Source organism: Oncorhynchus gorbuscha, unplaced genomic scaffold, assembly GCF_021184085.1.
Source record: "Oncorhynchus gorbuscha isolate QuinsamMale2020 ecotype Even-year unplaced genomic scaffold, OgorEven_v1.0 Un_scaffold_1047, whole genome shotgun sequence".
Taxonomy (NCBI): Eukaryota; Metazoa; Chordata; class Actinopteri; order Salmoniformes; family Salmonidae; genus Oncorhynchus; species Oncorhynchus gorbuscha.
This window is the reverse complement of record NW_025745948.1, coordinates 133,969-155,838: the sequence shown is the minus strand read 5'-3', so window position 1 is coordinate 155,838 and position 21,870 is coordinate 133,969. Positions and strand designations below refer to the sequence as shown.

General features: G+C 50.6%; 1 long non-coding RNA gene across 1 annotated transcript; it reads left to right on the top strand.

Moving 5' to 3' along the window:
- The first annotated feature begins 8,647 nt into the window (after positions 1 to 8,647).
- On the top strand, positions 8,648 to 9,321 carry LOC124021095. The gene is made up of 3 exons (XR_006836193.1): positions 8,648 to 8,779; positions 8,985 to 9,108; positions 9,255 to 9,321. It is a non-coding gene; the product is annotated as an uncharacterized LOC124021095 (long non-coding RNA).
- The last annotated feature ends 12,549 nt before the right edge of the window (positions 9,322 to 21,870 follow it).

Here is a 21,870-nt window from a genome sequence, read left to right as displayed (position 1 = left end):
GTGTGTGTGTTTACTGGGGGCTAAGTGTGTGTGTTTAATGCTGGGGGCTGAGTGTGTGTGTTTACTGGGGGCTAAGTGTGTGTTTACTGGGGGCTAAGTGTGTGTGTTTAATGCAGGGGGCTAAGTGTGTGTGTTACTAAGTGTGTGCTGTCTTACAGTGGCTAAATACTGGGGGCTGAGTGTGTGTGTTTAATGCAGGGGCTAAGTGTGTGTGTTACTGGGGGCTAAGTGTGTGTGTTACTGGGGGCTAAGTGTGTGTGTTACTGGGGGCTAAGTGTGTGTGTTACTGGGGGCTAAGTGTGTGTGTTACTGGGGGCTAAGTGTGTGTGTGTTACTGGGGGCTGAGTGTGTGTGTTTAATGCAGGGGGCTAAGTGTGTGTGTTACTGGGGGCTAAGTGTGTGTGTTACTTACTTACTGTGGGCTAAGTGTGTGTGTTTAATGCTGGGGGCTAAGTGTGTGTGTCTTACAGTGGGCTAAATACTGGGGGCTGAGTGTGTGTGTTTAATGCAGGGGGCTAAGTGTGTGTGTTACTGGGGGCTAAGTGTGTGTGTTACTGGGGGCTAAGTGTGTGTGTTACTGGGGGCTAAGTGTGTGTGTTACTGGGGGCTGAGTGTGTGTGTTTAATGCAGGGGGCTAAGTGTGTGTGTTACTGGGGGCTAAGTGTGTGTGTTACTGGGGGCTGAGTGTGTGTGTTTAATGCAGGGGGCTAAGTGTGTGTGTTACTGGGGGCTAAGTGTGTGTGTTTACTGTGGGCTAAGTGTGTGTGTTTAATGCTGGGGGGCTAAGTGTGTGTGTTTAATGCTGGGGGGCTAAGTGTGTGTCTTACTGGGGGCTAAGTGTGTGTGTTACTGGGGGCTAAGTGTGTGTGTTTACTGGGGGCTAAGTGTGTGTGTTTAATGCTGGGGGCTAAGTGTGTGTGTTTACTGCTGGGGGGCTAAGTGTGTGTCTTACTGGGGGCTAAGTGTGTGTGTTTAATGCTGGGGGCTAAGTGTGTGTGTTTAATGCTGGGGGCTAAGTGTGTGTGTTTACTGCTGGGGGGCTAAGTGTGTGTGTCTTACTGCTGGGGGGCTAAGTGTGTGTGTTTACTGCTGGGGGCTAAGTGTGTGTGTTTACTGGGGGCTAAGTGTGTGTGTCTTACTGTGGGCTAAGTGTGTGTGTTTAATGCTGGGGGGCTAAGTGTGTGTGTTTACTGCTGGGGGGCTAAGTGTGTGTGTTTAATGCTGGGGGGCTAAGTGTGTGTGTTTTGCTGGGGGCTAAGTGTGTGTGTTTACTGCTGGGGGCTAAGTGTGTGTGTTTAATGCTGGGGGCTAAGTGTGTGTGTTTACTGCTGGGGGGCTAAGTGTGTGTCTTGCTGTGGGCTAAGTGTGTGTGTTTACTGCTGGGGGCTAAGTGTGTGTGTCTTACTGGGGCTAAGTGTGTGTGTTTAATGCTGGGGGCTAAGTGTGTGTGTTTAATGCTGGGGGCTAAGTGTGTGTGTTTACTGCTGGGGGCTAAGTGTGTGTGTTTACTGCTGGGGGCTAAGTGTGTGTGTTTACTGCTGGGGGACTAAGTGTGTGTGTCTTACTGGGGGCTAAGTGTGTGTGTTTACTGCTGGGGGACTAAGTGTGTGTGTTTTAATGCTGGGGGCTAAGTGTGTGTGTTTACTGCTGGGGGACTAAGTGTGTGTGTTTAATGCTGGGGGCTAAGTGTGTGTGTCTTACTGTGGGCTAAGTGTGTGTGTTTAATGCTGGGGGCTAAGTGTGTGTGTTTACTGTGGGCTAAGTGTGTGTGTTTAATGCTGGGGGCTAAGTGTGTGTTTAATGTGGGGACTTAATGCTGGGGGGTAAGTGTGTGTGTTTACTGCTGGGGGACTAAGTGTGTGTGTTTAATGCTGGGGGACTAAGTGTGTGTGTTTTAATGCTGGGGGGCTAAGTGTGTGTGTTTACTGCTGGGGGGCTAAGTGTGTGTGTCTTACTGTGGGCTAAGTGTGTGTGTTTAATGCTGGGGGCTAAGTGTGTGTGTCTTACTGTGGGCTAAGTGTGTGTGTTTACTGCTGGGGGGCTAAGTGTGTGTGTTTACTGTGGGGGCTAAGTGTGTGTGTTTAATGCTGGGGGCTAAGTGTGTGTGTTTAATGCTGGGGGCTAAGTGTGTGTGTTTACTGTGGGCTAAGTGTGTGTGTTTACTGCTGGGGGGCCTAAGTGTGTGTGTCTTACTGGGGGCTAAGTGTGTGTGTTTAATGCAGGGGGCTAAGTGTGTGTGTTTAATGCTGGGGGCTAAGTGTGTGTGTTTACTGCTGGGGGCTAAGTGTGTGTGTTTACTGCTGGGGGGGGGGCTAAGTGTGTGTGTTTACTGCTGGGGGCTAAGTGTGTGTGTCTTACTGTGGGCTAAGTGTGTGTGTTTACTGCTGGGGGGCTAAGTGTGTGTGTTTAATGCTGGGGGCTAAGTGTGTGTGTTTAATGCTGGGGGCTAAGTGTGTGTGTTTACTGCTGGGGGACTAAGTGTGTGTGTTTTTAATGCTGGGGGACTAAGTGTGTGTGTTTAATGCTGGGGGACTAAGTGTGTGTGTTTTTAATGCTGGGGGGCTAAGTGTGTGTGTTTAATGCTGGGGGCTAAGTGTGTGTGTTTAATGCTGGGGGCTAAGTGTGTGTGTTTACTGCTGGGGGGCTAAGTGTGTGTGTTTACTGTGGGCTAAGTGTGTGTGTTTACTGCTGGGGGGCTAAGTGTGTGTGTCTTACTGTGGGCTAAGTGTGTGTGTTTAATGCTGGGGGCTAAGTGTGTGTGTTTTAATGCTGGGGGCTAAGTGTGTGTGTTTACTGCTGGGGGGCTAAGTGTGTGTCTTACTGTGGGCTAAGTGTGTGTGTTTACTGCTGGGGGACTAAGTGTGTGTGTCTTACTGTGGGCTAAGTGTGTGTGTTTACTGCTGGGGGACTAAGTGTGTGTGTTTAATGCTGGGGGGCTAAGTGTGTGTGTTTACTGCTGGGGGACTAAGTGTGTGTGTTTTTAATGCTGGGGGCTAAGTGTGTGTGTCTTACTGTGGGCTAAGTGTGTGTGTTTAATGCTGGGGGCTAAGTGTGTGTGTTTACTGTGGGGGGGGCTAAGTGTGTGTGTTTAATGCTGGGGGCTAAGTGTGTAAGTGTGTGTGTGTTTAATGCTGGGGGTAAGTGTGTGTGTTTACTGCTGGGGGACTAAGTGTGTGTGTTTAATATTGGGGGACTAAGTGTGTGTGTTTTTAATGCTGGGGGGCTAAGTGTGTGTGTTTACTGCTGGGGGGCTAAGTGTGTGTGTTTACTGTGGGCTAAGTGTGTGTGTTTAATGCTGGGGGCTAAGTGTGTGTGTTTACTGTGGGCTAAGTGTGTGTGTTTACTGCTGGGGGGGCTAAGTGTGTGTGTCTTACTGTGGGCTAAGTGTGTGTGTTTAATGCAGGGGGCTAAGTGTGTGTGTTTAATGCTGGGGGCTAAGTGTGTGTGTCTTACTGTGGGCTAAGTGTGTGTGTTTACTGCTGGGGGGCTAAGTGTGTGTGTTTACTGGGGGCTAAGTGTGTGTGTTTAATGCTGGGGGCTAAGTGTGTGTGTTTAATGCTGGGGGCTAAGTGTGTGTGTTTAATGCTGGGGGGCTAAGTGTGTGTGTTTACTGCTGGGGGGCTAAGTGTGTGTGTTTAATGCTGGGGGCTAAGTGTGTGTGTTTTACTGTGGGCTAAGTGTGTGTGTTTACTGCTGGGGGCTAAGTGTGTGTGTTTAATGCAGGGGGCTAAGTGTGTGTGTTTAATGCTGGGGGGACTAAGTGTGTGTGTTTAATGCTGGGGGACTAAGTGTGTGTGTTTAATATTGGGGGACTAAGTGTGTGTGTTTTTAATGTGGGGGGCTAAGTGTGTGTGTTTACTGCTGGGGGGCTAAGTGTGTGTGTTTACTGCTGGGGGGCTAAGTGTGTGTGTTTAATATTGGGGGACTAAGTGTGTGTGTTTAATGCTGGGGGACTAAGTGTGTGTGTTTTACTGTGGGCTAAGTGTGTGTGTTTAATGCTGGGGGCTAAGTGTGTGTGTTTAATGCTGGGGGCTAAGTGTGTGTGTTTAATGCTGGGGGCTAAGTGTGTGTGTGTTTAATATTGGGGGGCTAAGTGTGTGTGTCTTACTGTGGGCTAAGTGTGTGTGTTTAATATTGGGGGACTAAGTGTGTGTGTTTACTGCTGGGGGCTAAGTGTGTGTGTCTTACTGTGGGCTAAGTGTGTGTGTTTAATGCTGGGGGGCTAAGTGTGTGTGTTTACTGTGGGCTAAGTGTGTGTGTTTAATGCTGGGGGCTAAGTGTGTGTGTTTAATATTGGGGGCTAAGTGTGTGTGTTTTAATGTGGGGGCTAAGTGTGTGTGTTTAATGCAGGGGGCTAAGTGTGTGTGTTTAATGCTGGGGGCTAAGTGTGTGTGTGTTTAATATTGGGGGGCTAAGTGTGTGTGTCTTACTGTGGGCTAAGTGTGTGTTTTTAATATTGGGGGACTAAGTGTGTGTGTTTACTGCTGGGGGGCTAAGTGTGTGTGTCTTACTGTGGGGGGACTAAGTGTGTGTGTTTAATGCTGGGGGCTAAGTGTGTGTGTCTTACTGTGGGGGGCTAAGTTTGTGTGTTTAATGCTGGGGGCTAAGTGTGTGTGTTTAATATTGGGGGCTAAGTGTGTGTGTTTACTGTGGGCTAAGTGTGTGTGTTTTAATATTGGGGGGCTAAGTGTGTGTGTCTTAAGCTGAGGGCTAAGTTTGTGTGTTTAATGCTGGGGGCTAAGTGTGTGTGTTTAATATTGGGGGGCTAAGTGTGTGTGTCTTACTGTGGGCTAAGTGTGTGTGTTTAATGCTGGGGGCTAAGTGTGTGTGTTTAATGCTGGGGGCTAAGTGTGTGTGTTTTAATATTGGGGGGGGGCTAAGTGTGTGTGTCTTACTGTGGGGGCTAAGTGTGTGTGTTTAATGCTGGGGGGCTAAGTGTGTGTGTTTAATGCTGGGGGGCTAAGTGTGTGTGTTTAATGCTGGGGGCTAAGTGTGTGTGTTTACTGCTGGGGGGCTAAGTGTGTGTGTTTAATGCTGGGGGGTAAGTGTGTGTGTTTACTGCTGGGGGACTAAGTGTGTGTATTTAATATTGGGGGACTAAGTGTGTGTGTTTTTAATGCTGGGGGGCTAAGTGTGTGTGTTTACTGCTGGGGGGGGCTAAGTGTGTGTGTCTTACTGTGGGCTAAGTGTGTGTGTTTACTGCTGGGGGGGCTAAGTGTGTGTGTTTACTGGGGGCTAAGTGTGTGTGTTTACTGCTGGGGGGCTAAGTGTGTGTGTTTACTGTGGGCTAAGTGTGTGTGTTTACTGGGGGCTAAGTGTGTGTGTTTTTAATGCTGGGGGCTAAGTGTGTGTGTTTACTGCTGGGGGCTAAGTGTGTGTGTTTACTGCTGGGGGGCTAAGTGTGTGTGTTTACTGCTGGGGGGCTAAGTGTGTGTGTTTAATGCTGGGGGACTAAGTGTGTGTGTTTAATGCTGGGGGACTAAGTGTGTGTGTTTTTAATGCTGGGGTGTTTAATGCTGGGGGACTAAGTGTGTGTGTTTAATACTGCTGGGGGGCTAAGTGTGTGTGTTTAATATTGGGGGACTAAGTGTGTGTGTTTAATATTGGGGGACTAAGTGTGTGTGTTTTACTGGGGGCTAAGTGTGTGTGTTTAATGCTGGGGGCTAAGTGTGTGTGTTTAATGCTGGGGGGGGGACTAAGTGTGTGTGTTTAATGCAGGGGGCTAAGGTGTGTGTTTAATGCTGGGGGCTAAGTGTGTGTGTTTACTGCTGGGGGACTAAGTGTGTGTGTTTAATGCTGGGGGACTAAGTGTGTGTGTTTAATATTGGGGGACTAAGTGTGTGTGTTTTTAATGCTGGGGGCTAAGTGTGTGTGTTTACTGCTGGGGGACTAAGTGTGTGTGTTTAATATTGGGGGACTAAGTGTGTGTGTTTAATATTGGGGGACTAAGTGTGTGTTTTACTGTGGGCTAAGTGTGTGTGTTTAATGCAGGGGGCTAAGTGTGTGTGTTTAATGCTGGGGGCTAAGTGTGTGTGTTTAATGCTGGGGTTTAATGCTGGGGGCTAAGTGTGTGTGTTTAATATTGGGGGGTGTAAGTGTGTGTGTTTACTGTGGGCTAAGTGTGTGTGTTTAATATTGGGGGACTAAGTGTGTGTGTTTACTGCTGGGGGGCTAAGTGTGTGTGTTTACTGTGGGCTAAGTGTGTGTGTTTAATGCTGGGGGGCTAAGTGTGTGTGTCTTACTGTGTGCTAAGTGTGTGTGTTTAATGCTGGGGGCTAAGTGTGTGTGTTTAATATTGGGGGACTAAGTGTGTGTGTTTTACTGTGGGCTAAGTGTGTGTGTTTAATGCAGGGGGCTAAGTGTGTGTGTTTAATGCTGGGGGCTAAGTGTGTGTGTTTTAATATTGGGGGGCTAAGTGTGTGTGTCTTACTGTGGGCTAAGTGTGTGTGTTTAATATTGGGGGACTAAGTGTGTGTGTTTACTGCTGGGGGGGCTAAGTGTGTGTGTTTACTGTGGGGGCTAAGTGTGTGTGTTTTTAATGCTGGGGGCTAAGTGTGTGTGTCTTACTGTGGGCTAAGTTTGTGTGTTTAATGCTGGGGGCTAAGTGTGTGTGTTTAATATTGGGGGGCTAAGTGTGTGTGTTACTGTGGGCTAAGTGTGTGTGTTTTAATATTGGGGGGCTAAGTGTGTGTGTCTTGCTGAGGGCTAAGTTTGTGTGTTTAATGCTGGGGGCTAAGTGTGTGTGTTTAATATTGGGGGGCTAAGTGTGTGTGTCTTACTGTGGGCTAAGTTGTGTGTTTAATGCTGGGGGCTAAGTGTGTGTGTTTAATGCTGGGGGCTAAGTGTGTGTGTTTAATATTGGGGGGCTAAGTGTGTGTGTTTACTGTGGGGGGCTAAGTGTGTGTGTTTAATGCTGGGGGCTAAGTGTGTGTGTTTAATGCTGGGGGGCTAAGTGTGTGTGTTTAATGCTGGGGGCTAAGTGTGTGTGTTTAATGCTGGGGGACTAAGTGTGTGTGTTTTAATGCTGGGGGTAAGTGTGTGTGTTTAATGTTAAGTGTGTGTGTTTAATGCTGGGGGACTAAGTGTGTGTTTTAATGCTGGGGGACTAAGTGTGTGTGTTTAATATTGGGGGACTAAGTGTGTGTGTTTAATGCTGGGGGACTAAGTGTGTGTGTTTAATGCTGGGGGGCTAAGTGTGTGTGTTTACTGTGGGCTAAGTGTGTGTGTTTACTGGGGGGCTAAGTGTGTGTTTTTACTGGGGGCTAAGTGTGTGTGTTTACTGCTGGGGGGCTAAGTGTGTGTGTTACTGGGGGCTAAGTGTGTGTGTTTACTGCTGGGGGGCTAAGTGTGTGTGTCTTACTGTGGGCTAAGTGTGGGTTTAATGTGGGGGCTAAGTGTGTTGTTTACTGCTGGGGGCTAAGTGTGTGTGTTTACTGCTGGGGGCTAAGTGTGTGTGTTTAATGCTGGGGGACTTTAGTGGGGGGCTAAGTGTGTGTTTTAATGGGGTGTGTTTAATGCTGGGGGCTAAGTGTGGTTTAATATTGGGGGACTAAGTGTGTGTGTTTAATATTGGGGGACTAAGTGGGGGGGACTAAGTGTGTGTGTTTAATATTGGGGGACTAAGTGTGTGTGTTTAATGTGGGCTGGGGGACTAAGTGGGGGACTAAGTGTGTGTTTAATATTGGGGGACTAAGTGTGTGTGTTTAATATTGGGGGACTAAGTGTGTGTGTTTAATATTGGGGGACTAAGTGTGTGTGTTTAATATTGGGGGACTAAGTGTGTGTGTTTAATATTGGGGGACTAAGTGTGTGTGTTTAATGCTGGGGGACTAAGTGTGTGTGTTTAATGCTGGGGGACTAAGTGTGTGTGTTTAATGCTGGGGGACTAAGTATGTGTGTTTAATGCTGGGGGTGTGTGTTTAATAAGTGTGTGTGTTTAATATTGGGGGACTAAGTGTGTGTGTTTAATGCTGGGGGACTAAGTGTGTGTGTTTAATGCTGGGGGACTAAGTGTGTGTTTTAATGCTGGGGGACTAAGTGTGTGTGTTTAATGCTGGGGGACTAAGTGTGTGTGTTTAATGCTGGGGGGACTAAGTGTGTGTGTTTAATGCTGGGGGACTAAGTGTGTGTGTTTAATGTTGGGGGACTAAGTGTGTGTGTTTAATGCTGGGGGACTAAGTGTGTGTGTTTAATATTGGGGGACTAAGTGTGTGTGTTTAATGTTGGGGGACTAAGTGTGTGTGTCTAATGTGGGGGACTAAGTGTGTGAGTTTACCGGGGGACTAAAGTGTGGCCCAGGGAGAGGGTGTGTTTAGAGAAGGTAGGCTGTGTTTCTGTGTGCGGTAGAGAAGGTAGGCTGTGTTTCTGTGTGCGGTAGAGAAGGTAGGCTGTGTTTCTGTGTGCGGTAGAGAAGGTAGGCTGTGTTTCTGTGTGCGGAGAAGGTAGGCTGTGTTTCTGTGTGCGGGAGAAGGTAGGCTGTGTTTCTGTGTGCGGTAAGAAGGTAGGCTGTGTTTCTGTGTGCAGCAGAGAAGGTAGGCTGTGTTTCTGTGTGCGGTAGAGAAGGTAGGCTGTGTTTCTGTGTGCGGTAGAGAAGGTAGGCTGTGTTTCTGTTTGCGGTAGAGAAGGTAGGCTGTGTTTCTGTGTGCGGTAGAGAAGGTAGGCTGTGTTTCTGTGTGCGGTAGAGAAGGTAGGCTGTGTTTCTGTGTGCGGTAGAGAAGGTAGGCTGTGTTTCTGTGTGCGGTAGAGAAGGTAGGCTGTGTTTCTGTGTGCGGTAGAGAAGGTAGGCTGTGGTTCTGGTAGAGAAGGTAGGCTGTGTTTCTGGTAGAGAAGGTAGGCTGTGTTTCTGTGTGTGGTAGAGAAGGTAGGCTGTGTTTCTGTGTGTGGCAGAGAAGGTAGGCTGTGTTTCTGTGTGTGGTAGAGAAGGTAGGCTGTGTTTCTGTGTGTGGTAGAGAAGGTAGGCTGTGTTTCTGTGTGTGGTAGAGAAGGTAGGCTGTGTTTCTGTGTGCGGTAGAAAGGTAGGCTGTGTTTCTGTGTGCGGTAGAGAAGGTGAGGCTGTGTTTCTGTGTGTGGTAGAGAAGGTAGGCTGTGTTTCTGTGTGTGGTAGAGAAGGTAGGCTGTGTGTGGTAGAGAAGGTAGGCTGTGTGGTAGAGAAGGTAGGCTGTGTGGTAGAGAAGGTGGGCTGTGTGTGGTAGAGAAGGTAGGCTGTGTTTCTGTGTGGTAGAGAAGGTAGGCTGTGTTTCTGTGTGGTAGAGAAGGTAGGCTGTGTTTCTGTGTGTGGTAGAGAAGGTAGGCTGTGTTTCTGTGTGTGGTAGAGAAGGTAGGCTGTGTTTCTGTGTGCGGTAGAGAAGGTAGGCTGTGTTTCTGTGTGCGGTAGAGAAGGTAGGCTGTGTTTCTGTGTGCGGTAGAGAAGGTAGGCTGTGTTTCTGTGTGCGGTAGAGAAGGTAGGCTGTGTTTCTGTGTGCGGTAGAGAAGGTAGGCTGTGTTTCTGTGTGCGAGAAGGTAGAGAAGGTAGGCTGTGTTTCTGTGTGCGGTAGAGAAGGTAGGCTGTGGTTCTGTGTGTGGTAGAGAAGGTAGGCTGTGTTTCTGGTAGAGAAGGTAGGCTGTGTTTCTGTGTGTGGTAGAGAAGGTAGGCTGTGTTTCTGTGTGTGGTAGAGAAGGTAGGCTGTGTTTCTGTGTGTGGTCGAGAAGGTAGGCTGTGTTTCTGTGTGTGGTAGAGAAGGTAGGCTGTGTTTCTGTGTGTGAAGGTAGAGAAGGTAGGCTGTGTTTCTGTGTGTAGAGAAGGTAGGCTGTGTTTCTGTGTAGAGAAGGTAGGCTGTGTTTCTGTGTGGTAGAGAAGGTAGGCTGTGTTTCTGTGTGGTAGAGAAGGTAGGCTGTGTTTCTGTGTGGTAGAGAAGGTAGGCTGTGTTTCTGTGTGTGGTAGAGAAGGTAGGCTGTGTTTCTGTGTGTGGTAGAGAAGGTAGGCTGTGTTTCTGTGTGCGGTAGAGAAGGTAGGCTGTGTTTCTGTGTGCGGTAGAGAAGGTAGGCTGTGTTTCTGTGTGCGGTAGAGAAGGTAGGCTGTGTTTCTGTGTGCGGTAGAGAAGGTAGGCTGTGTTTCTGTGTGCGGTAGAGAAGGTAGGCTGTGGTTCTGTGTGTGGTAGAGAAGGTAGGCTGTGTTTCTGGTAGAGAAGGTAGGCTGTGTTTCTGTGTGTGGTAGAGAAGGTAGGCTGTGTTTCTGTGTGCGGCAGAGAAGGTAGGCTGTGTTTCTGTGTGCGGTAGAGAAGGTAGGCTGTGTTTCTGTGTGTGGTAGAGAAGGTAGGCTGTGTTTCTGTGTGCGGTAGAGAAGGTAGGCTGTGGTTCTGTGTGTGGTAGAGAAGGTAGGCTGTGTTTCTGGTAGAGAAGGTAGGCTGTGTTTCTGTGTGTGGTAGAGAAGGTAGGCTGTGTTTCTGTGTGTGGCAGAGAAGGTAGGCTGTGTTTCTGTGTGTGGCAGAGAAGGTAGGCTGTGTTTCTGTGTGGTAGAGAAGGTAGGCTGTGTTTCTGTGTGGTAGAGAAGGTAGGCTGTGTTTCTGTGTGCTGTGTTTCTGTAGAGAAGGTAGGCTGTGTTTCTGTGTGCGGTAGAGAAGGTAGGCTGTGTTTCTGTGTGCGGTAGAGAAGGTAGGCTGTGTTTCTGTGTGCGGTAGAGAAGGTAGGCTGTGTTTCTGTGTGCGGTAGAGAAGGTAGGCTGTGTTTCTGTGTGCGGTAGAGAAGGTAGGCTGTGGTTCTGTGTGTGGTAGAGAAGGTAGGCTGTGTTTCTGGTAGAGAAGGTAGGCTGTGTTTCTGTGTGTGGTAGAGAAGGTAGGCTGTGTTTCTGTGTGTGGCAGAGAAGGTAGGCTGTGTTTCTGTATGTGGTAGAGAAGGTAGGCTGTGTTTCTGTGTGTGGTAGAGAAGGTAGGCTGTGTTTCTGTGTGTGGTAGAGAAGGTAGGCTGTGTTTCTGTGTGTGGTAGAGAAGGTAGGCTGTGTTTCTGTGTGTGGTAGAGAAGGTAGGCTGTGTGTGGTAGAGAAGGTAGGCTGTGTTTCTGTGTGGTAGAGAAGGTAGGCTGTGTTTCTGTGTGGTAGAGAAGGTAGGCTGTGTTTCTGTGTGGTAGAGAAGGTAGGCTGTGTTTCTGTGTGTGGTAGAGAAGGTAGGCTGTGTTTCTGTGTGTGGTAGAGAAGGTAGGCTGTGTGTGGTAGAGAAGGTAGGCTGTGTTTCTGTGTGGTAGAGAAGGTAGGCTGTGTTTCTGTGTGTGGTAGAGAAGGTAGGCTGTGTTTCTGTGTGTGGTAGAGAAGGTAGGCTGTGTGTGGTAGAGAAGGTAGGCTGTGTTTCTGTGTGGTAGAGAAGGTAGGCTGTGTTTCTGTGTGGTAGAGAAGGTAGGCTTCATTCAAAGATGTGTTGCTTCAGTTTCCATATTATTTATATATATATATATATTATTTGCACTAAACATTCGTAGATCCTATTCATGGTAAAACACTGTGCAGGTCGACTGAAGCATAAATCCCTTTTAAAAAAGCACATTGTAAAGTTGGTAGGGTCTTTAAATGTATCCTGGTGTCTTCTCACTACCATGTGTGCCTCCATTTCTCCCTCATATGTGTCCCTCCCTCCTATGTGTCTCTCGCTCCTATGTGTCTGTCTCTCTCTCCTATGTGTCTCTCCCTCCTGTGTGTCTCTCTCCCTCCTATGTGTCTCTCTCCCTCCTATGTGTCTCTCTCTCTCCCTCCTGTGTGTCCCTCCCTCCTGTGTGTCCCTCCCTCCTGTGTGTCCCTCCCTCCTGTGTGTCTCCCTCCTGTGTGTCTCTCCCTCCTGTGTGTCTCTCCCTCCTGTGTGTCCCTCCCTCCTGTGTGTCCCTCCCTCCTGTGTGTCCCTCCCTCCTGTGTGTCCCTCCCTCCTGTGTGTCCCTCCCTCCTGTGTGTCTCTCCCTCCTGTGTCTCTCCCTCATATGTCTCTCCGTCCCTCCCTCCTGTGTGTCTCTCCCTCCTATGTGTCTCTCTCTCCCTCCTATGTGTCTCTCCCTCCTATGTCTCCTCCCTCCTATGTCCCTCCCTCCTATGTGTCTCTCCCTCCTATGTCTCCTCCCTCCTATGTGTCTCTCCCTCCTGTGTCTCTCCCTCCTGTGTCTCTCCCTCATATGTCTCTCCGTCCCTCCCTCCTGTGTCTCTCCCTCCTATGTGTCTCTCTCTCCCTCCTATGTCTCCTCCCTCCTATGTGTCTCTCCCTCCTATGTGTCTCTCCCTCCTATGTGTCTCTCCCTCCTATGTGTCTCTCCCTCCTATGTGTCTCTCCCTCCTATGTGTCTCTTTCTCCCTCCTGTGTGTGTCTCTTTCTCCCTCCTGTGTGTCTCTCTCTCACCCTCCTGTGTGTCTCTCTCTCTCCCTCCTGTGTGTCTCTCTCTCCCTCCTGTGTGTCTCTCTCTCTCCCTCCTGTGTGTCTCTCTCTCTCCCTCCTGTGTGTCTCTCCCTCCTATGTGTCTCTCCCTCCTATGTGTCTCTCCCTCCTATGTGTCTCTCCCTCCTATGTGTCTCTCCCTCCTATGTCTCTCTCCCTCTCCCTCCTGTGTCTCTCTCCCTCTCCCTCCTGTGTCTCTCTCCCTCTCCCTCCTGTGTCTCTCTCCCTCTCCCTCCTGTGTGTCTCTCCCTCCTGTGTCTCTCCCTCCTGTGTCTCTCCCTCCTGTGTGTCTCTCCCTCCTGTCTGTCTCCCTCCTGTCTGTCTCCCTCCTGTCTGTCTCCCTCCTGTCTGTCTCCCTCCTGTCTGTCTCCCTCCTGTCTGTCTCTCCCTCCTGTCTGTCTCTCCCTCCTGCCTGTCTCTCCCTCCTGTCTGTCTCTCCCTCCTGCGTGTCTCTCCCTCCTGCGTGTCTCTCCCTCCTGCGTGTCTCTCCCTCCTGCGTGTCTCTCCCTCCTGCGTGTCTCTCCCTCCTCGTGTCTCTCCCTCCTGCGTGTCTCTCCCTCCTGCGTGTCTCTCCCTCCTGCGTGTCTCTCCCTCCTGCGTGTCTCTCCCTCCTGCGTGTCTCTCCCTCTCCCTCCTGCGTGTCTCTCCCTCCTGCGTGTCTCTCCCTCCCCTCCTGCGTGTCTCTCCCTCCCCTCCTGCGTGTCTCTCCCTCCCCTCCTCCCTCCTGCGTGTCTCTCCCTCTCCCTCCTGCGTGTCTCTCCCTCTCCCTCCTGCGTGTCTCTCCCTCTCCCTCCTGCGTGTCTCTCCCTCTCCCTCCTGCGTGTCTCTCCCTCTCCCTCCTGCGTGTCTCTCCCTCTCCCTCCTGCGTGTCTCTCCCTCTCCCTCCTGCGTGTCTCTCCCTCTCCCTCCTGCGTGTCTCTCCCTCTCCCTCCTGCGTGTCTCTCCCTCTCCCTCCTGCGTGTCTCTCCCTCTCCCTCCTGCGTGTCTCTCCCTCTCCCTCCTGTGTCTCTCCCTCTCCCTCCTGCGTGTCTCTCCCTCTCCCTCCTGCGTGTCTCTCCCTCTCCCTCCTGCGTGTCTCTCCCTCCCTCCTGCGTGTCTCTGTCTCTCCCTCCTGCGTGTCTCTGTCTCTCCCTCCTGCGTGTGTCTCTCCCTCCTATGTGTCTCTCCCTCCTATGTGTCTCTCTCTCCTATGTGTCTCTCTCTCCTGTGTGTCTCTCTCTCCTGTGTGTCTCTCCCTCCTGTGTGTCTCTCCCTCCTGTGTGTCTCTCTCTCTCCCTCCTGTGTGTCTCTCTCTCCCTCCTGCGTGTCTCTCTCTCCCTCCTGCGTGTCTCTCCGTCTGTCTCAGTCACCAGGGTCCGTTCTCAGGGTTTCGTCTCCCTCTCCTTCCACATTGTGACTAAAGACATGAAGAGACTGGGTTACGACACCACACCTTCCGAGACCTCACACACTGCTGCTGCAGGCATGGGACTGGGAGACCAGGCCTACAGCACGTGATGGAAACACACACACACTGCAGGCATCGGACCGGGAGACCAGGCCTACAGCACGTGACGGAAACACACACACAGGGACCAAAGACAATACCATCTCCCTCCCTGACCCCTGTGTGTGGTCCCATCAGTAGCAGACACGCACACAGGGACCAAAGACAATACCATCTCCCTCCCCGACCCCTGTGTGTGGTCCCATCAGTAGCAGACACGCACACAGGGACCAAAGACAATACCATCTCCCTCCCTGACCCCTGTGTGTGGTCCCATCAGTAGCAGACACACACACAGGGACCAAAGACAATACCATCTCCCTCCCGGACCCCTGTGTGTGGTCCCATCAGTAGCAGCTGGATACTGTAGGTGTTGGTTGATGTCTGGTCTCTCGCCTCGAGGAACAGGGGAGCTTCTTAACCCCCCCACTTCCATTCAGACTGATCCAGGACCTGCTGATCCTCTATAATAAAGGCTGGTTTAAAGACATCAGACTGATCCAGGACCTGCTGATCTACTGATCCTCTATAATAAGGCTGGTTTAAAGACATCAGACTGATCCAGGACCTGCTGATCCTCTATAATAAAGGCTGGTTTAAAGACATCAGACTGATCCAGGACCTGCTGATCCTCTATAATAAGGCTGGTTTAAAGACATCAGACTGATCCAGGACCTGCTGATCTACTGATCCTCTATAATAAGGCTGGTTTAAAGACATCAGACTGATCCAGGACCTGCTGATCCTCTATAATAAAGGCTGGTTTAAAGACATCAGACTGATCCAGGACCTGCTGATCCTCTATAATAAAGGCTGGTTTAAAGACATCAGACTGATCCAGGACCTGCTGATCCTCTATAATAAGGCTGGTTTAAAGACATCAGACTGGTTTAGGACCTGCTGATCCTCTATAATAAGACATCAGGCTGGTTTAAAGACATCAGACATTGTTTTTTTAATGTATCCTTCATTTAACTAGGCAAGTCAGTTAAGAACAAATTCTTATTTACAATGACGGGGAACAGTGGGGTTTAAACTGCCTGTTCAGGGGCAGATTTTGTACCTTGTCAGCTCGGGGATTCGATCCAGCAACCTTTCGGGTTACTAGTCCAACGCTCTAACCACTAGGCTACCTGCCGCCCCTGTTGATAAGTAACTGGTTAAGGTTAGCAGAAAGATTTTTCAAATCCTGAGCATCTTTATTTTCTATATATCCTCCACTTTCTCCTCCTGAGTCTTTATTTTCTATATATCCTCCACTTTCTCCTCCTGATAGTCTTTATTTTCTATATATCCTCCACTTTCTCCTCCTGAGAGTCTTTATTTTCTATATATCCTCCACTTTCTCCTACTGAGAGTCTTTATTTTCTATATATCCTCCACTTTCTCCTTCTGAGTCTTTATTTTCTATATATCCTCCACTTTCTCCTCCTGAGTCTTTATTTTCTATATATCCTCCACTTTCTCCTTCTGAGTCTTTATTTTCTATATATCCTCCACTTTCTCCTCCTGAGTCTTTATTTTCTATATATCCTCCACTTTCTCCTTCTGAGTCTTTATTTTCTATATATCCTCCACTTTCTTTATTTTCTTTATTTTCTATATATTTTCTCCACTTTCTCCTTCTGAGTCTTTATTTTCTATATATCCTCCACTTTCTCCTCCTGAGTCTTTATTTTCTATATATCCTCCACTTTCTCCTTCTGAGTCTTTATTTTCTATATATCCTCCACTTTCTCCTCCTGAGAGTCTTTATTTTCTATATATCCTCCACTTTCTCCTCCTGAGTCTTTATTTTCTATCCACTTTCTCCTCCTGAGCGTCTTAGCGATAGGTAGGACGGGGCGTGGCTTCCTGACAACGATCACCGATTGGACAGCCACCCAACCTCCCAAAAAATAAACATTGGCCTAGTTTATGCCGGTTAGCGCTTGATCCGATGTGTTCTGTGTTGTAATTTTTGGACTGATAATAAAATGTGTTTCATGAACAAGGTGTAGTCTGTGTTGTGTCTCTACGACCTCTGTTTCCGTTACAGTAGAAGGTGAGAGGGGACGACCAGAAACCCAAATGGTACTGTGTATCATGAACAAGGTGTAGTCTGTGTTGTGTCTCTACGACCTCTGTTTCCGTTACAGTAGAAGGTGAGAGGGGACGACCAGTCGCGGGTCACAGACCCAAATGGTTTGGCAAAGGGAAAACCGTTTTAACTCTAGCAACTAAACGGGACCTACCTGAATTTGTCCAATAGAAACTCTTATTTTATTTTCCCTGTTGCGAAACCTGATCCGGTTTTGGAGTGAATGATTTCCGTTGCAAAACATTTAGACTAAACGAATACACCCGTGGTTTTACTGTGTGTTTCCAGCCGCACATCAGTAACACACACACACACACAGACGAGAGAGAAACAGGCCACACACAGACGAGAGAGAGAGAAAAAACAGGCCACACACAGACGAGAGAGAGAGAAACAGGCCACACACACGAGAGAGAGAGAAACAGGCCACACACACGAGAGAGAGAGAAAACAGGCCACACACACGAGAGAGAAACAGGCCACACACACGAGAGAGAAACAGGCCACACACACGAGAGAGAAACAGGCCACACACACGAGAGAGAAACAGGCCACACACACGAGAGAGAGAGAGAAACAGGCCACACACACGAGAGAGAGAGAGAAACAGGCCACACACACGAGAGAGAGAGAGAAACAGGCCACACACACGAGAGAGAGAGAAACAGGCCACACACACGAGAGAGAAACAGGCCACACACAGACGAGAGAGAGAGAAACAGGCCACACACAGACGAGAGAGAGAGAAACAGGCCACACACACACACGAGAGAGAGAGAGAGAGAAACAGGCCACACACACACACGAGAGAGAGAGAGAGAAACAGGCCACACACACACACGAGAGAGAGAGAGAGAGAAACAGGCCACACACACACACAGAGAGAGAGAGAGAGAAACAGGCCACACACACACACGAGAGAGAGAGAAACAGGCCACACACACACACGAGAGAGAGAGAAACAGGCCACACACACACACACACACACACGAGAGAGAGAAACAGGCCACACACACACACACGAGAGAGAGAGAAACAGGCCACACACACACACACGAGAGAGAGAGAAACAGGCCACACACACACACACAGACGAGAGAGAGAGAAACAGGCCACACACACACACACGAGAGAGAGAAACAGGCCACACACACACACGAGAGAGAGAGAAACAGGCCACACACACACGAGAGAGAGAGAAACAGGCCACACACACACGAGAGAGAGAGAAACAGGCCACACAGACGAGAGAGAGAAACAGGCCACACACACACACAGACGAGAGAGAGAAACAGGCCACACACACACACAGACGAGAGAGAGAAACAGGCCACACACACACACAGACGAGAGAGAGAAACAGGCCACACACACACACACACGAGAGAGAAAAACAGGCCACACACACACACACACGAGAGAGAGAGAAACAGGCCACACACAGACGAGAGAGAGAGAAACAGGCCACACACACACACACGAGAGAGAAACAGGCCACACACACACACACACGAGAGAGAGAGAAACAGGCCACACACACGAGAGAGAGAGAAACAGGCCACACACACGAGAGAGAGAAACAGGCCACACACACGAGAGAGAGAAACAGGCCACACACACGAGAGAGAGAAACAGGCCACACACACGAGAGAGAGAGAAAACAGGCCACACACACACACGAGAGAGAGAAACAGGCCACACACACGAGAGAGAGAGAAACAGGCCACACACACGAGAGAGAGAAACAGGCCACACGAGAGAGAGAAACAGGCCACACACACACACGAGAGAGAGAGAAACAGGCCACACACACACACACGAGAGAGAGAGAAACAGGCCACACGAGAGAGAGAGAAACAGGCCACACGAGAGAGAGAGAAACAGGCCACACGAGAGAGAAAAACAGGCCACACGAGAGAGAAAAACAGGCCACACGAGAGAGAGAGAAACAGGCCACACACGAGAGAGAGAAACAGGCCACACACGAGAGAGAGAAACAGGCCACACACGAGAGAGAGAAAACAGGCCACACACGAGAGAGAGAAACAGGAGACAGAGAGAGAGAGAGAGAGAAGAGGAACAGGCCACACATGGAGACGTCAGCGCTGAAAGTGATCCGTTTTTATTGTCCCATAGCAGCTCCAGGTGAAGCTGGTTTAGACTGGTGTTAATATACCCCCCCCTCCCCCTGATCCTATAAAACCCCCCAGGAAGAAATTACAGAATAACAAGACCCACAATATTATGTTAGGATAATACAAAACGATATAAATTATATTACATTATTATAATGTCAAAACAGGTTAGCACACCATCCAGACACAAGCAGCTCCCAAGAAATATTACGTGTGTAAATAAAGACTAGAGTGAGAATACAAATATAATTCTGAACATGGGGACGCTTTCAGACAGGAAGGAGTGTCATAATGTTGTCTGTGAAGCCTAGTAACCAGACTGTTGTCTGTGAAGCCTAGTAACCAGACTGTTGTCTGTGAAGCCTGGTAACCAGACTGTTGTCTGTGAAGCCTAGTAACCAGACTGTTGTCTGTGAAGCCTAGTAACCTCACAGCACCAGACTACACACAGACAGAACTGGGCATCATAGCATCAGAAGAGGAAGACCTGACAAAACCACATTTTCAGCCAATTTCAATTTTTAAATCCACTTCAGTTGTTGTTGCAGAGAATCACTCAGGACCACAAACAACAACCCCCCCTCACCCAGGTTCTGAGCCCCCTGTCTGTCTCAGCTGTAATACCAGTCCAGGGGAGGGTACTAGGTAGAAAGGGCCCCCTGTCTGTCTCAGCTGTAATACCAGTCCAGGGGAGGGTACTAGGTAGAAAGGGCCCCCTGTCTGTCTCAGCTGTAATACCAGTCCAGGGGAGGGTACTAGGTAGAAAGGGCCCCCTGTCTGTCTCAGCTGTAATACCAGTCCAGGGGAGGGTACTAGGTAGAAAGGGCCCCCTGTCTGTCTCAGCTGTAATACCAGTCAGTGTAGTCTAGGACAGGTCAGTTCCACTAGGAGATAGGTGGTCTCAGCTGAATACAGACAGGGGAGGGTACAGACAGACAGGGCCCCCTGTCTGTCTCACTGTAGACCAGACAGGTGGTGACAGACAGACAGGTCAGGTGGTGACAGACAGACAGGTGGTGACAGACAGACAGGTGGTGACAGACAGACAGGTGGTGACAGACAGACAGGTCAGTTCCACTAAGAGATAGGTGGTGACAGACAGACAGGTGGTTACAGACAGACAGGTGGTGACAGACAGACAGGTGGTGACAGACAGACAGGTGGTGACAGACAGACAGTGTCGTAGTAATATAAAGATGATTATAAGATGTGAGATTAAATACTAATATTCAGCCAGTTAACCACAGTCCTGATCAGATGTGACAGACAGACTAAATGGAGGTGAGGGCCCAGTTAACCACAGTCCTGGAGTCAGATGTTAACTCCCGTCTCTAAATGGAGGAGGTGAGGGCCCAGTTAACCACAGTCCTGGAGTCAGATGTTAACTCCCGTCTCTAAATGGAGGAGGTTAGGGCCAGTTAACCACAGTCCTGGAGTCAGATGCTAACTCTCCAGCCGGGGGCCTAAATGACTCCAGCCGTGGGGGGCCTAAAGGACTCCAGCCGGGGGGGGGGGCCCTAACCACAGTCCTGGAGCCAGATGTTAACTCCAGTCTCTAAATGGACTCCAGGTGGGGGCCCAGTTAACCCAGTCCTGGGGGCCCTCAGATGACTCCAGCCGTCCTAAATGGAGGAGGGGGGGGCCTAAAGGACTCCAGCCGGGGGGCCAAAGGACTCCAGCCGGGGGGGGCCTAAAGGACTCCAGCCGGGGGGCCTAAAGGACTCCAGCCGGGGGGGGCCTAAAGGACTCCAGCCGGGGGGCCTAAAGGACTCCAGCCGGGGGGGCCCCGTAAAGGACCCAGCCGGGGGGGGCCTAACTCCAGCCGACTCCAGCCGGGGGGCCCTAAAGGACTCCAGCCGGGGGGCCTAAAGGACTCCAGCCGGGGGCCCTAAAGGACTCCAGCCGGGGGCCCTAAAGGACTCCAGCCGGGGGGCCCTAAAGGACTCCAGCCGGGGGGGGCCCTAAAGGACTCCAGCCGGGGGGCCCTAAAGGACTCCAGCCGGGGGGCCCTAAAGGACTCCAGCCGGGGGGCCCTAAAGGACTCCAGCCGGGGGCCCTAAAGGACTCCAGCCGGGGGGCCCTAAAGGACTCCAGCCGGGGGGGGCCCTAAAGGACTCCAGCCGGGGGGGGCCCTAAAGGACTCCAGGACTCCAGCCGGGGGGCCCTAAAGGACTCCAGCCGGGGGGGGACCTAAAGGACTCCAGCCGGGGGGCCCTAAAGGACTCCAGCCGGGGGGGGACCTAAAGGACTCCAGCCGGGGGGGGACCTAAAGGACTCCAGCCGGGGGGGGACCTAAAGGACTCCAGCCGGGGGGGGACCTAAAGGACTCCAGCCGGGGGGGGACCTAAAGGACTCCAGCCGGGGGGGACCCTAAAGGACTCCAGCCGGGGGGGCCCTAAAGGACTCCAGCCGGGGGGGGGGCCCTAAAGGACTCCAGCCGGGGGGCCCTAAAGGACTCCAGCCGGGGGGCCCTAAAGGACTCCAGCCGGGGGGCCCTAAAGGACTCCAGCCGGGGGCCCTAAAGGACTCCAGCCGGGGGGCCCTAAAGGACTCCAGCCGGGGGGCCCTAAAGGACTCCAGCCGGGGGGCCCTAAAGGACTCCAGCCGGGGGGCCCTAAAGGACTCCAGCCGGGGGGGGCCCTAAAGGACTCCAGCCGGGGGGCCCTAAAGGACTCCAGACATCCCTAAAGGACTCCAGCCGGGGGGGCCCTAAAGGACTCCAGCCGGGGGGCCCTAAAGGACTCCAGCCGGGGGGGACCTAAAGGACTCCAGACAGTTGTATAATAACAGACATCTTTAGTCGACAGAAACAAGTCCCTTGAGTCTTTCACTCCCAAATAAACACCGTCTCTTCCTCTTCTGAGAAAGTTCCTCCACCCAGTCACCAGTTCATATACGTTGACCTCAGGGGTTAAAGTTCACATATACGTTGACCTCAGGGGTTAAAGTTCATATGTACATTTGCAGGGGTGTGAAAATTCACACGTTGACCTCGGGGGTGAAAATTCCCACGTTGACCCCGTTGAAAAATTCCCACGTTGACCTCGGGGGGGGGGGTGAAAATTCACACGTTGACCTCGGGGGGGTGAAAAATTCCCACGTTGACCTCGGGGGGGTGAAAATTCACACGCTGACCTCGGGGGGGGGTGAAAATTCACACGTTGACCTCGGGGGGTGAAAATTCATATGTGGCTGTGTGTCAGGGTCATAGGTCAGGGTCGCTATAAGCAGTGACCTCACAAGTTGTGGCCGGTAACGGGGTGGGGGGGTAGTAACACAGTGTACCAGGCAGTGGAGTCGTCTCCAACTAAGGACTAACGGTGAAGCAACACACACCTCACTGGGGTTGTGCAGGTTTAGTTAGATTCACTCCATGATCAGACTAGCATTAAAAACAGTCAGAACAGCCAGGAATACTGTCTACAGGACACAGTATCTGATATAAGAGAGAGGGAGAGAGAGGAAGAGGAGAGGAAGAGGAATAGGGGAGAGGAGAGAGAGAGGTAGAGGAGAGAGAGGAAGAGGAGAGAGAGAGGAAGAGGAGAAAGAGAGGAAGAGGAGAAAGAGAGGAAGAGGAGAAAGAGAGGAAGAGGAGAAAGAGAGAGAAAGAGGAGAGAGGACAGAAGAGGAGAGGAAGAGGAATAGGGGAGAGGAGAGAGAGAGAGGAGAGAGAGAGAGAGAGGTAGAGGAGAGGAAGAGGAATAGGGGAGAGGAGAGAGAGAGAGGGAGAGGAGAGAGAGAGAGAGGTAGAGGAGAGAGAGGAAGAGGAGAGGAAGAGGAAGAGAGAGA